General features: G+C 35.0%; 1 protein-coding gene across 1 annotated transcript in view; it reads right to left on the bottom strand.

Moving 5' to 3' along the window:
• Positions 1-14,522, bottom strand: part of LOC145664181 (sodium/potassium-transporting ATPase subunit alpha-B-like) — a 465,697-nt gene that overhangs the window by 346,384 nt on the left and 104,791 nt on the right. The window lies entirely within an intron of this gene.

Here is a 14,522-nt window from a genome sequence, read left to right as displayed (position 1 = left end):
CCTGCTAATAACAGAACTATATCCCAGCAATTTTTCCCAGAAGAAAAAGTAGAATAACATCTAAAATTTATGATGAAACTTGAAGAAATAGTTATTCTTCTTACATAATTTCTTAGAATTACGAAACAGATTATTGCGAATGCAAGACAAAACCCATGGAAAATTTCTGATAAAACTGACAAAATTCAAGGAACAGAATCATAGTTGCAGTTTAATAAAGAGATTTTTTTTTTTTTTCAGCGGCCATGCATCTAAAATGTTATATATAATTCTTCACTTTATTGAAATAACATTTTCTAAATACTGAAAACCCAACGAAACACATAAGACTGTTATAGTAATCAGATGCGTAGCTAGAGGGGAACGAGCGGGGCTGTTGCCCTGAGCGCTAATAGTAGGGGTCGCCGAACAAGCAAGAAGAAAGAAAAAATATGGGAAGTCAGTAAACGACGCGTCGCCCTGAAAACGTATTGGCGTCCGATTAAATCAATATTGTTAGTTTGCAAAGAAATAGATATGATAAAAATTTTCTTGCTTGCTTACAGAATCTATTAGAATTACTAAAGAAAAAATCCCTAGAAAAGATCCCTCCCTGCACAGAATTCCCCGTCTCGAAAGAGTAGGCAGAACGGGAAGTAGGCACAACGGGAATTACCGTTCTGCCTACAGATAAGATCATTAAAAATATTTTCTACAAAGTGCTGGAGGGCCTGTAGGCATAACGGGAAGTAGGCACAACGGGAAGACACCTTGCAATCACCCCATATTGCCCCATTACCTCATTATGCCCCGTAAGAGTATCGATTGTGTAGTTTACTATCCAGCTCGAAACATTTCTTGTTAATGCTGGGATTGCATTTGCGCAGTTTTGTTTAAGTTCTTCATGCTGAATTTTCAAAATTTGGTTATGTTGATTTGATGTCAGGAAATATTAAGATTTAACTGACAATAATTCGATATAATCTGCATAAACTTTTAGTACAATTCCCAATGATCACATTTTTTCTTTTTCTTAATAATGCCTAATTCAGAATGTACCTTTTGAAGTAATTATCAACATTTTTTTTTTTTTTAAAAAAAAGAGTACTCATCTTTTGTTATATTTGATTATTGAGTCTAATAAATATTTCATAAAATTCAAGTTGTGTTGTATAATAGTAATCATATATTGTTGTTTTATGATAAATCTATATTAGAGCTGGATATTATAGATGTAATAGTGTACGGGGCAGTATGGGGTAGGGGAATAATGGGGTTGACTGAAATCCAATGTTCCATTATGCCCCACGTAGGGGGCATAATGGGGAAAAGAGCCATTTTTGGAATAAGCTAACTAAAAAGGTGCAAAACAATATTTTTGAAAGGATTTGCTGGTTGAAATATCACAATAAATGTCCAACGTGTCTACCGCAGAAAAATTACTGCAATTGAGATATTGGTTACCAATTTAGAAAGGCAAATATCTTAGCTTCCCCATTATGCCCCACGTTCCCCTATAATTAAAGACATGTTTAAGCATTGTTTGATGTTCCCTTAGAAGGAAAGACAGAGGGTGGTGGTTCTAATTGTTAACATAACATGGCCATACTTCTAAATCTTTTAAGAGTAGAGATAAGTTAATTAAAGACGCATTTCAATGTTCTTTGATGTTTCCTGTAGAAGGGAGGGAAATGAAATATTTAAGTTTTACGGCCAACGGTTATGCCAACTAGGCTAAAGGAGACGGTGATGAGAAATGAATGAAATGATGGAATGAAGAAAGTAGGAGGAAACGGGAGAACCCCAAGGAAACCCACGCACACGATGTTTGTCCCTTCACTTGGCGGGGACTGGGATCGAACCCGGCACCCCAAGCGCCAGAGGTGAATGCTCTACCACTGAGCCACCGCGGCGTCTAGAAGGGAAGGAAAATAGGGCGTAGGTTGTAACAGTTATAATAAGATGACCATATCTGGAAATCCCTTAAGATTAAAGGTACGTTAGGAATACGTGAAGTTCGAGGGGCTGGACTATAGAGTGATATAGATTTCATTGTTGCCTGCCCTTAAACGAATCGATTGCTAAAGACTAGACATATCCTTGTACACTACGCTATATATTTTCCCACAAAATGTGAGAAATTCACAAATATAAATCACTGTCAGTCTGTAGATAATCCACTCCATGTAAAACAATATAATTCATCGTTTAGTAGCAAATATACAGTCTTAATAGCAGTCAACTTGGGTCAGCTTAGGAGAATGACACTATACTTCATATTCACTCATTCTATTTTCTCCCTTCAAATTTTCCTAACTTGTTTCTCTTCTTTCTCACTCGGGATAAACAAAATTTACAAGATTGCTAATTGTACCTATTTTAAGAAAAGAAATGGAACTTACAATTTATAATATATTTTACAACTAACAATATACAATTTACAACAGTCAGATATACTGTTCAAGTATGACGTTCCTGTAGATCTCACTTGTCAGATTTTTCCAACCGCTGTTGGAACACATGAAGTGATGCACAGTCCGCTAACATGATGTAGTCCCATATTATGACACCAAACTGGGAAGGCGGGAAGTATAACAAGCATTTTAAGCAGTTATATATATATATATATATATATATATATATATATATATATATATATATATATATATAGAGAGAGAGAGAGAGAGAGAGAGAGAGAGAGAGATAGATAGATAGATAGATAGATAGATAGATAGATAGATAGATAGATAGATAGATAGATATTTAGAAAAATGTTTTCATCCCATTTGCCTAATACGGCGATAACAGGTTCTCTTGAGATCCATTCCACATAATAAATACTTCATTATAAGAATCAACCAAATCGTTCTCTGTAGAATGCGAATGCAGGTCGAACATTATCAAATGGAACATTATGCTTGGTTGTAATCAGGTACTGGGGAGATGACATAGTATGGTTGTGCACTAGATATCTTTTATCTAATGAACAAATCATGTTGTCTAAGCATGGAATAAAAAGCTCTATTCGGTAATAGGTTGCCGGTTTTGTACAGTGTGGATTGCCTCGATGCCTCTGGAGACCAACTGTTTTTGGTACTATTATTTGAACATTTGCAGCATTCAGACCACAAAGGAAGTTATTCCAATTACCAAAGTTGTGAAAGAAAGGAGAAAGTTCGTACAGTACGCTTAAGTATATGGAAATTTTAACACCTTTTTTTTTTTTTTTTTTTAACAATATAAGAGTTATTTAAAATATTTGGAAATGAATTTTTTAAACACTGAAAAGTACCTTAGGTAAGAATCTTAAAGGTCAAACATGTCCAAAATGATCAAAAAATTGGACTTAATTCCCTTGTGCACTGACGTACCAATTATATGGGCTGCTTGTTCCAGGGGAGCTTTCAAAAGTTCATGACATTCAGAATCAACATTTTGTGCCAAATCATGAGCAAGCATTCTCGCCATCTTTTCTTGTTTCAGTGCACTGCAGACATCGACTCCTTTCGTTTGAAGACACTTTGAAAGATTGTAGGTCAAACCGAACTATTTTGAAGTTATGTCCCTATCCGAATTTGGTGTAAATTCTTTGATTTTATGCTCTTGAATGGTGGGTACTCATTTCACTTACCCTAGAGTTTCACACATCCCCTTTTGGACAAGACTCTATTTTTCTGATTACCTATTTCTGCTTTTTACTCACTTTTACCCTTTTCAATTGAAAATATTGGTCTTCTTTAAACATTCTTGAGAGCCTGCAACCCCAGCTGACCCCTCTGCGTACGCCACTGGACTCAGTCAAAATTTAACATAGGGTAAACAGTCAGTCAATGCATATGCATCTCCTACAGCAAATTCAGTTACTTGAATAAATGCTGAGAAACAAACTCTATTTTTGAACATTAACTGGTCATCTAACATGCGAAAGAGAAATCGATGAAATGTTAATGAAGAGAAATTGGTGTGTATGACACACTATTCGATCAAACTGCAACCAGTGGAAGCTCACCCAATGTAATTATCTGTTAGAAAAGAGAATTTGTAATGAGAAAAAGACTATCATGTAATTACTCAAAAAATAGAAACATACGGTAATTGAAAAAAATGAAATAAAGAAAAAAACACAACTTTCTTACAAGGCTGGCTAGAATATTTATTATAAAAAATAAGCTAGACAAGTAAAAGTTTCGGAAGTATAGCACTTCCTTCCTCAGACTACACTCTACAACTGAAATCAGAATTAAAATTATATACAATAAAGAAAGGAGATCATTAGTTCTTTCCACCAATCAGGAATCACTACACATTAAAAGTTCACTTTTCTTTAATAGCCTTTCTTTAAAGGAGATCATTAGTGCTATTAAAGAAAAGTGAATTTTTAATGAGTAGTGATTCCTGATTGGTGGAAAGAACTAATGATCTCCTTCCTTTATTGTATATAATTTTAATTCTGATTTCAGTTGTAGAGTGTAGTCTGAAAAGGGCAGTGCTATACTTCCGAAAGTGTTACTTGTCTAGTTTATTTTTATAATAAATATTCTAGCCACCCTTGTAAGAAAGCTGTGTTGTTTTTTTTTTTTTATTCAAGATGGACCCAAAACTATATTGTCATGAAATCCTTAAGTTTTACGCCCCACGGTTATGCAGGTTAGGCTAAAGGAGACGGTGATAATGAAAAATGAGTGAAATGGTGGAATGAATGAAGTGGGAGGAAATAGGGGAACACCGAGAAAACCCACGAGCACGGTGTTTGTCCACCACAAAGTTTACACGGCGCGAGCTGGGATCGAACCAGGGACCCCAAACACTGTAGGTGAATGCTCTACCACTGAGCAACCAATATTTTCTTCGATTTTTCAAATCATCGATCAGTCGTGTTCTTTTTCTTCCTATTCTTTGCTTTCCTTCCATCTTTCATTCTATAACTGTATGAAGAAGACACTTTCTTTGTAAGATGAGTCCAATCAATTGGCCTTCCTACGAAGGGTGCTGGCTAAAAGCGCCCTCTTTTCTCCTATCTGTTTTTAAAACATCTTCGTTTGTTACTCTGCCCGTCCATTTTATCTTCTCCATCTTCCTCCAACACCACATTTCGAAGCTTTCTAAATATTTCTTCTCTAACTTCCGTAATGGCCAAGTCTCTGAACCATACAGACCAATGTTCCATAAAAATATTACTTGACGAACTTGATTCTCAGTCCAATATAACGCCTGCTAGTTAAAAGTTATATTTTCTTGTTGAATGCTTTTTTGAGTATTGCAATTCTTGAGCTGAACATAGAATAGTCCCCTGAGTACAAGAGGTACGAAAGATTCCTCTTATACTGCAAATAATAGAAATATAATTCCATTAAAGACCATCAATTTTATTTAATACCGGGATGCTCCATCATTTAGTTAAAGCATTTGTCTCACGTTGCTAAGCCAATAGCAAAAAATGCTTTGCCTTCACAGGAATCAAATCCAAGATCAAGCCTAAGGCTGTCGCGTCTCGTAAAGGTAGGCCTATCATAAAAATGATGTCTCGTCTCGGAAAGTATATCTGTCTCTATTGGAAAACCTCTATCTCGCCTCACGAAATCTCTGTTCCGCCTCACAGCTAACCCTAAAAGGGGGATAATAGTAGGCCTAAATCAAAATTTTAGGGAAGTCTAGAGATCAAACAACATTTTCTTCGCTGTTTAGCTCGATGTCCTTGACACAAAAACACTTGAATTTGTAACAACAGTCATCTTAGTGATTTCAAGTACAAATATGTTTCTTGGGAGTGAACTTCAGGAAACTCTCAAATTTGTCAGTTACGAAAGCCCAGCTGTTGTGATAAATATAGAATTAGTGCAAGCATATCACTCCCTAAGTCTGTCGCTTAATTAATATTTTTTCACAAAGAGAAAAAAGAAAAAAAACTACGAAAGAAAAAAAAAGATGATGTGCAGTTTTCCTCACCCTCGACAAAGGCCCATTTTAAAAATAGTTTTTCCTCCCTCACTTGGCGAATAGCCAGCCATTTCTTATACAAGAATATGACACATGACTACAAATATGTGAAGTCAGCGGTTTCATAGAAAGATAATAGCAAGAACCAAGGTTTTCTTTTTGGATACCTTTCGTTTTAATTAAAACCATACTTTAAAAAAAAACTGAAGGATGAGGGAGTTGGATATTTTTTACATACAAATAAAATGAAAATACACATAAAATGATTAACTTAAATCCACTTTTTTCGGTTATTTACGATATGCATGATGTTATAGAAGGTATTTTAACAATTATGGTGATAGTCATATGGAAAACAATGTTGACCGCTATTTCATAGAGAGAAACGCAGGCTGGAGATATATATGGCGAAAACAGTAGACTAATGAACGGATATACAGTATATAGAAAGCTACAGAACTTCTTAATTTCACAATTCGCCACCAAATATAAGGTGAAAAATTAAATGTGTGTTGTTTTTTTAAAAAAATTAAAGAAAAACGAAGTTTTCAACAACTTTTTCTGTCTGGAAAAAAGTTTACACCCTTTTTGTTTCAATTTTCTTGAAGAAATAATAATGCATTTTACTTTTCTTTTCCGATTACAAGTAAAAATAATTACTGCATACTGAAGAAAAATATGTAAAGATTCGAAAAATTGATAATTCTACCAAATAATATTTATCGGTGGACGCTATAGGATTTCTAGTTCCAACGAATGGTTTGTAGAGCTATTAGAGAAATGTTGAACGATAAAAATGTTTCATAAAGACTAATAGTTTTATCAGTAGTTGTTCTAAAAAAGCTAGATTGTGTTTCATGAAATTATCAATTATAATTTGACGGTGTTATGCATCAATTGACCAAACGCCAAAACATGGTTCTGAGATATTGAAGGAAACACAAGCATGTTACTATTACAATTCAATTCTTGGCACTTGGTCGAATAGCTTTTCCTGAATGTTTAAGGAAATAGAAAGGTTTCAAACAATTTTTTACATCATTTACAGTGTCTCCTAGACACTGATGTAAAAATCTCGAAAAATGGCGCTTGGTCAATTGATGCATAACACCGTTATTTACACATAAACTACTGTAAAGCTTTTCTTACAGGTAGAGGATGTCGCGCAAATTCGATGCAAACATATGGCGTCTGATTGAGCGTGAAAAGAAATGAGAATCACCAAAATTTAAGCTGCTATGGAAGAGAAAACTTAAGAGTATCGCCGAAATGAAAGAAAGGCAGTAATTACAGCGAAACTAAATATTTTGGAAAGAATGAATGTAACCAAGCCAAAATTAACCCACTAACCATAAGAAGGACAAACAAGATTGCCATCTAGATCGTGGTGTTGCCAACTCAGCAGAAAAGTAATATATCAGAAATAATATAATGAAATAGCTATTTGCACATCAGTTATATAAGTAAAACAAAACACAATACGAAAGACTGATAATACATGCATGGAAAGGGTGGACGACGTTCGTGCGTAAATATCGCACGTGAGTGAAGACAAATAGAGTAAAAGAATAGAGAATAATTCCACCCGTTGTAGTTTAGCTGCAGTTGTAAGGTCGATAATGAATGTGTGATTAACACACAAACATTTCTCGCAATGAGTACAGCGGACGAAAGGAAGCTGGTTATATAAGGCCTGTACATTTCGCAGGAATCAGCCAGCTTCTTATGGAACTCAACACCCCCAGGCACTGTTGCATCGTAAAAACCATCATCCTTGTTTGCTGCCTACGAATCAACCAATGCCAATCATAATCCTTACCCTGTAAATCGCGTTTGGCCCTATTCACTGATCTACTGCTTTCATATTAGGAAATTCAGCGGCCATACTCGTTGGAAAGTGACCACTGGATTCCAAAACAAGAACATGTATGTGTAGAAGTAGTGTGCAATCCATTCCAATCACCGGTATTTATAATATATGTATGCGTCGTGGAGGCGACTGAACCCATAAGATCAAAGATCGTCTTACTGGCTTAACCCTTTATCACTCGCGCACAGACCGTCACGCGAGAACTCGCACGCGGTCGAAACGACCACGCTGTAAAATTTGACGTTAAGGAATGAATTACATAATTTTAAATGAATTGTATACTTGCCAAAAGCGGTGGTGTGTTGCAAAAATACAGTCTGGGGAAGGATTAGAGGGGGGTGAGGGGAAGTTTGCTCAAAGTCACTAAACAAAATCAACGAATATTTATAGGTGCGGTCGAAAAGACCGCGCTGCGAGTTCTCGAGGGTTAATGCAAGCGTTCTGCGAGAACGTAATTGTTTATCAAATATGGAATCATGATCTGTTCTGGACTCTACTCGTGCTCTGTAATAAAAGACTTGACTTCATTAACTTACTATGCGGTGGTTGTTTCTGCCTCAGCATCAATTTCAACTCTCGTACTAACTTTATGTGTAATTTGCGCAAAACTATTTGGTTTTGTCGTTTGAAGCATTTGCTCTATGATTTGGACGCTATAAATGATAAGGTATTGTGTGGAACAAGTTCTTTCTTAATATCCATCGCCCAGATACGTTATGTACGGTCGTGAATAATTGCATGGCGTTTTCTCATTTCGATGAAATGCTCACGTACAGTATATTATTTAGCGGTACTTATAAGGAGTGCCGGCGTCTGCAAGGCGCTGTAAGTCTTTTCAAATTTTTGCAAGACTATATTATTTGTGTTATGCCGTGACTTGTCAATCGCTAATCCAGAAGGGCTCATCTAGGGAGGTTCCGTGCCTCTGTCCTGCCTGATATGTATTGGCAAAGTAATGTCCAGGAATTTTGTGCATATTTTCTTTGGTGGTGATGGAAGATAAGACAAACTACCGCTTTCATGGTGCTCAACGACTGATGGACTTCGTTCTGGCAGCAGAATCGTTTCTCCTGGTAGCGCTTAATCATAGCCAAAATCATTTTCAATGTTTTCCTCATCATCTATTATTTGTGTTAAACTCATCCACAACAACCTCTTCCTCACACAACTGCGTTTTATTTGTTTTGCAAGGAGATGTTTCTGCAGCGTGGAGGTTTCCTGCGAGATACCGAAAACAGCCTCTAACAAGTTCACAACTACAGCTTGTCGCATTTGGTACACATGTTATACACATTTTCACGTCAGCCTTCAAAGTACCGCCGCACTCTGCTTCTACTCTGGCCTTCGTGATCGAATGCTCATACAGAAAAATCTCGCACTCGCTCCTACTATCACAACCATTAGCGCTGGTTTCGTTTCACACTTTTACATTTCACACACTCTGCCCATTTTCTACTTTACCACGACCTCTCTACTTGCTCTTCCTGTGGTCCATAGCGTAGAACATTACAAAACACACCTCTCTTTATTTCGTAGCGCACACGACAACTGGTTTTGTTTACTTTTCCGCGCCAACTACTCGGGTCCTTTTTTTCCTGTCACCTATAGTACACCTATACAAAATGAAACCTTTCCCAAGATCGTTCTTCCTGATCCATGCACTATTTCCGTTTAGTATAGCTTTTCACTGCATACATGTTATATGAAATTGTCTGTACTATTTATGGCTAGTAGGTAAATTTTGGTTTGCTTATATTCACTCTCTGCAAGATTTTAAGTTTCACCGTTATTTCTCTGTTTTCGGGAACATTCAAAGTATTTTGCCCTTATCTCCGCTCCTTACAGTCCATAGCAACTTAAATCTTGATTATGTCTATTCACTTTCATGCTCAATCAAACGCCGTATGTTTGGATCGGATTTGTGTGACAACATATGGATCTTACTTGCTAGTAACTAACAATAGGTTTTATGTGAAAGTGCAGGGAGAATAAGTTAATATATTTTAAAAATATCATTTATTGAGGCTCTTAAAATACGGGGGAGGAAGGAGAAAGTTTAAAAAGTTGTACCAAATATCCTAGTTTAAACATTCAGACACGATATAAGACAAAGAATAGATGAGATTTTCTTTTACGAATGTATAAAATTGGTACGTGTATGTGAATATGTGAATATGTGTGTACAATTTTCTTTAAATTAGCAAGTTACTTTGATACCAATTAAAATCAGATCTATGTTACGGAGTTAAATAAAGCTTTATGATGTGCTTTCTGCGTGGTCTGTATACATTCTTAGGCATATCGTTTTCTAGACAATTTTACATGTGTTATACAGTAGGTGATGTTCAATATTAAATAAACTATGAACAACTGTCGTGGCTGAATTCAGGATCCATATATATGGTACGTAATAATGGCAGTAAATCCATTCATTCTTCTACCGAAATAAAACAAACGGCAACTGGCATTTGGATTCTACATCATTGAAGCAGGGTGTCGGAAGGTAAACAAAGAGTTCACTGGCTTTTAGAAACTGCTACAATGCTTTGCAGAACTATTATATACACTTGAAATTAAAGTCACTTGAAGAAGAACAGAGACAACACAAGGTTTGTTTCTTTAGTACCGGCATTTGAAATTATTTTGGATATTTGAGAAATAATTATTGTTATTACAGCATTGTTCAGTAACGATTAATGCGTTGTCTGATGTAGTAACTGCTCATACTTAAAGTGCGTGAATTAGAAAAGCCTAGTATTTCTTACACAATATTTCTTTGACAAACATATATACATGAGAGAGTAAAAGTAAGTTTCATAGGAAAGTCATTTTTGCAGTAGAAGGTTGAGAAGTATAGATCTTCAATTTGTAGATGATACGGCTCTTGTTTCTAAATATGAATAGGAAATTAATGCGGTGTTAAAAGACTTGGGGAAAAACTGCTTAGAAACTAAACATTAGAAAGTGAACGTAGATTGGGACAAAACACTCTGGATCAAATATAGTAGTAGAAGAGGGAAATGTAGATTATGTTAGTAGTATTGGCTCCCTAGGTAGTATAATTAGTGATGACATGAAGTGAAACGTAAAATAAAAAGAAGAGCAGAAATTATGAAAGAAGCATTTAGGAAGAGTGAGTCTTCAAGCAAAGAGTAAAGAAGTACACTCATGTCCAAAATTATTGTCACATATCTATAACTGTTTTCTTGTAAGAATATAATTTGATAATGATTTTGCAGGGTACTTTTAATGCTAATATTATGTGTATAATCGGAAATTGTATATTTATGGTAAATTTCGTAGGAAAAGAAATATAAATACGAAAACTATAATGAGTAAAATAAAATGTTGCTAAATGGACAAGAAAATTTTATTTTCGTTTTATTGTTCTTATTTACTGTTCTTTTGACGACATTTGACACATACATGTCTTTGAGGATTATACACATACTAACAATATAAGAAATACCGGGCGAATTCGTTATCAAATTATATTCCTAGAACAGCATATTTATAGACATGCGACAATAATTTTGGACATGAGTGTACATTCATCAAGTACTTCATGTACTTCTATGCTACGGGGTAGAAATATGGAATAACGATATAGAAGATATATCGATGAATGGAAAAATAGCTCAATCGAACGAAGAACCAATGCGAAAGTGCTGCGTATTAAAGGATACAAAAGAACAAACATTGGATGTAATTAGAGAGAGGAAGGGAAGTTTGTTACGTCGTTGTCTGAGATGAACTGTATATTCAGGGACATGCTGGAAGGTGTGAAAGAATGAGAAAGAGAGACGAGGCGAAATATACTAAATTAATTGACGATATACTAGTCAAAAGAAGAGGATAAGCTAGTGACTATAGTACCACGAAGCTTATCAGTTTGAGGGAGGTGGTCAGGTAATGACGTCAGAATATATCTGGTTTCTAATCAATGTTAACGGAACAGTACTGGCACCAGGAAATTAAGAGGGGTATCAAAGTGGCAAGACAGAAAAAATCAGGAGTATCACGCCTTTCCACTGCAAGAAACAGCAGATTTCTTAAGTTACTGGGGTTTTCTAATGTGTTGACAATACAATGTGAAACTTCTTGAACGTCATTAAAACGAATTTAAGAATTTCTAATATTAGTTTAATTATTTGCTACCCTAATCCTACAGACAATCGAATTAGAAAAAGAAACTCTGTACAGAATCAGGCATGCTTGAAATTTGGAATTCACTAATTCGAAGTTCCTGATACTACTGCTGTTAACTTGTAATGTGCATAGGTAGAGCTAAGTTCTTACTGATTCATCTGATGAGTGCTTTCATTTGTGTTATTTAGAATTGCTACTACATAACGCAACTTAAGTAAGTAGTGACGTGAATATGAAAAGCCATAGAAACAAAAGAAATAACGCATATAAAAGCAAACAAAATTGCTGAATTTTTATGTATCTGTGTTGGACAGTTTAGTTTACAATGGGATGATAGAAACAGGAAAAGTGTAACAACTGCTGCTGATTCAGTCTATCATGATGTGAGTTAGACAATTGCAATTAGAAGGAATAAGCTCCGGTTTTGGCATTTTTCTGTATGATGTAAATCTTGTTTAGAGCAATCTATTGTACATCTTCACTTGTAACAAACAGCGTTATTTCGCTTTCTGACAGGTAGAATTGGCTCTCTTCTCCTCATATCAAGAGATATGAACAATCTTAATCATGTTTTTACTAGCACTTACAAATCTTCACTGCTCTACTCACTCGTTATCATTTTCTGGAAATAAAACAAGAAATAATATCATGACTGAAAAAGTCAGCTGTCTAACACTTCCAAAATTCTATTAACTATTATCCGCGGCAGACAAACTGACGTTTGACATCGAGCGATACTTTCACGTTGACCAATCAGCTTACAGCAACGTTGCCAACGCTGTGAAGTGGGAGTCAGATTTGAAATACATGCTGTATGTTCTTAGTGAGTTCAGAATGTTATAAATATTCACCCGTTGAAAGGAAATTTGTCATTGGAGGCTTGACAAAAGCGCATCGCAATTTTATTGGCTTACTCCGAACTCCTTTGGCTACTACGTAGTATAGCTGAAGAACTTCCATATAATGTAGAACTTTGAGAGAACAATTGTGACGTCAAGAACTGCTCCTATGTACTTCTACACTCTATGAAAAGACTTGAAAACTCAAGTTCGCTTTATTAAGGCAAAGTTTTAAAAATATTTTTTATTCTTTTAAGAGTTATTAACTTGTATAAAAGGTTATAGGAATCGTAGTGAAAGCCCTTAAGGAAGAGAAATCTAAGGATATAATGAAAGAGGAAAAAAAATATGTTATAAACACTGAAATGTGGATTTACTTTTCAAATGTAAATACTTCCATATAATGTATGGAAGTATTTATGCGCTATGTAAATTTTGCGGGAAAGAAACTGATAATTCAGATTTCTGAAATAACTTATGAGCACTGAAATTGTCTTATATTGTTTACTTAGCACTAATACAATTATGCGTTGGAAATAATACAATTTCAACATTCAATGTGCTTTTTGACTTGAGAAGGTCAATCCGCACGTCACTCTTATGTATGTATTAGACGCATTTCGTTATGTGGAAAAAATGCGAATCAAAAACAATGGTTCAAACAAGAATTTTAAGAATGATAAAAAAAATGCATCAAAAGACTGCAATCTTGGCCAATAATTAGATATTGGGTCAGGAGCCACAGAATTTTTGAATGGACCCTAGATAAATCGAGTTTCCGTATATTATACGGAATAAGCACATCAAACTGAGTTAAGTGGTAGTTTTTGTTTGGATACACTATATGCAGTTCTCCAGATATAAGACGTACAAGAAAATACTTGATTGAATGAAATATATTGGATTTTTTGGATCAGGGCCACAAAATTTTTGAATCGACCCTAAATTGAGATTTCATATTTTTTTTTACGGAATAAGCACACCATACTGAGTTAAGTGATAGTTTTGCTTTGGCTACAGTATATGTAGTATCAAAATATAAGGCGTACAAGAAAATTTGTAATTGAATGAAAAACATTGGATTTTTTGGATCAGGGGCCATAAAAAATTTGGATGGCCCCTAAATCGAGATTTCGTATTTTTTACGGAATATGCACATCATACTAAGCAGTAGTTTTGGTTTGAATACACTATATGTAGTTCTTCAGATATAAGACGTACACGAAAACGTTTGATTGAATGAAATATATAGGATTTTTTTGGGATCAGGGACCACAAAAATTTTTAATGGCCCCTAAATCGAGTTTTCGTATTTTGTACGAATAAGCACATCATACTAAGTTAAGTGGTAGCTTTGGTTTGGTTACACTATGTGTAGTTCTCCAGATATAAGGCCTACAAGAAAATTTCTGTCTGAAATATATTGGATCTTTTCATCCCCCCCCAAAAAAATACAAAAAAATAATAACATTAAAAAAAACTGAACAATATCATTCAATGTATATCTCACTGAAACAAAGAGACAGTACCTACGTAAGATTATTCGATGTTCATTGGTGGTACAAGTACCAAATTTACCAATAGTTTAAATAAAATAAAGACATTCCAGTAAGTAAGAAAGAAACTACTTTTATCTCTTGTTCAAATGAACACGTTAAAATATCAAAGTAAGTATTGTACTTTAGAAGCCCTACTTAGAATTGTTTGTATTATTGTTATTATTTATTGACATTATAACAAAATATTAG

This window comes from Thermobia domestica, chromosome 11 (assembly GCF_964235325.1).
Source record: "Thermobia domestica chromosome 11, izTheDome1.hap1.1, whole genome shotgun sequence".
Lineage (NCBI taxonomy): Eukaryota > Metazoa > Arthropoda > Insecta > Zygentoma > Lepismatidae > Thermobia > Thermobia domestica.
Note: the sequence above shows the minus strand (reverse complement) of the source record. Positions and strands in the feature narration are given on the sequence as shown.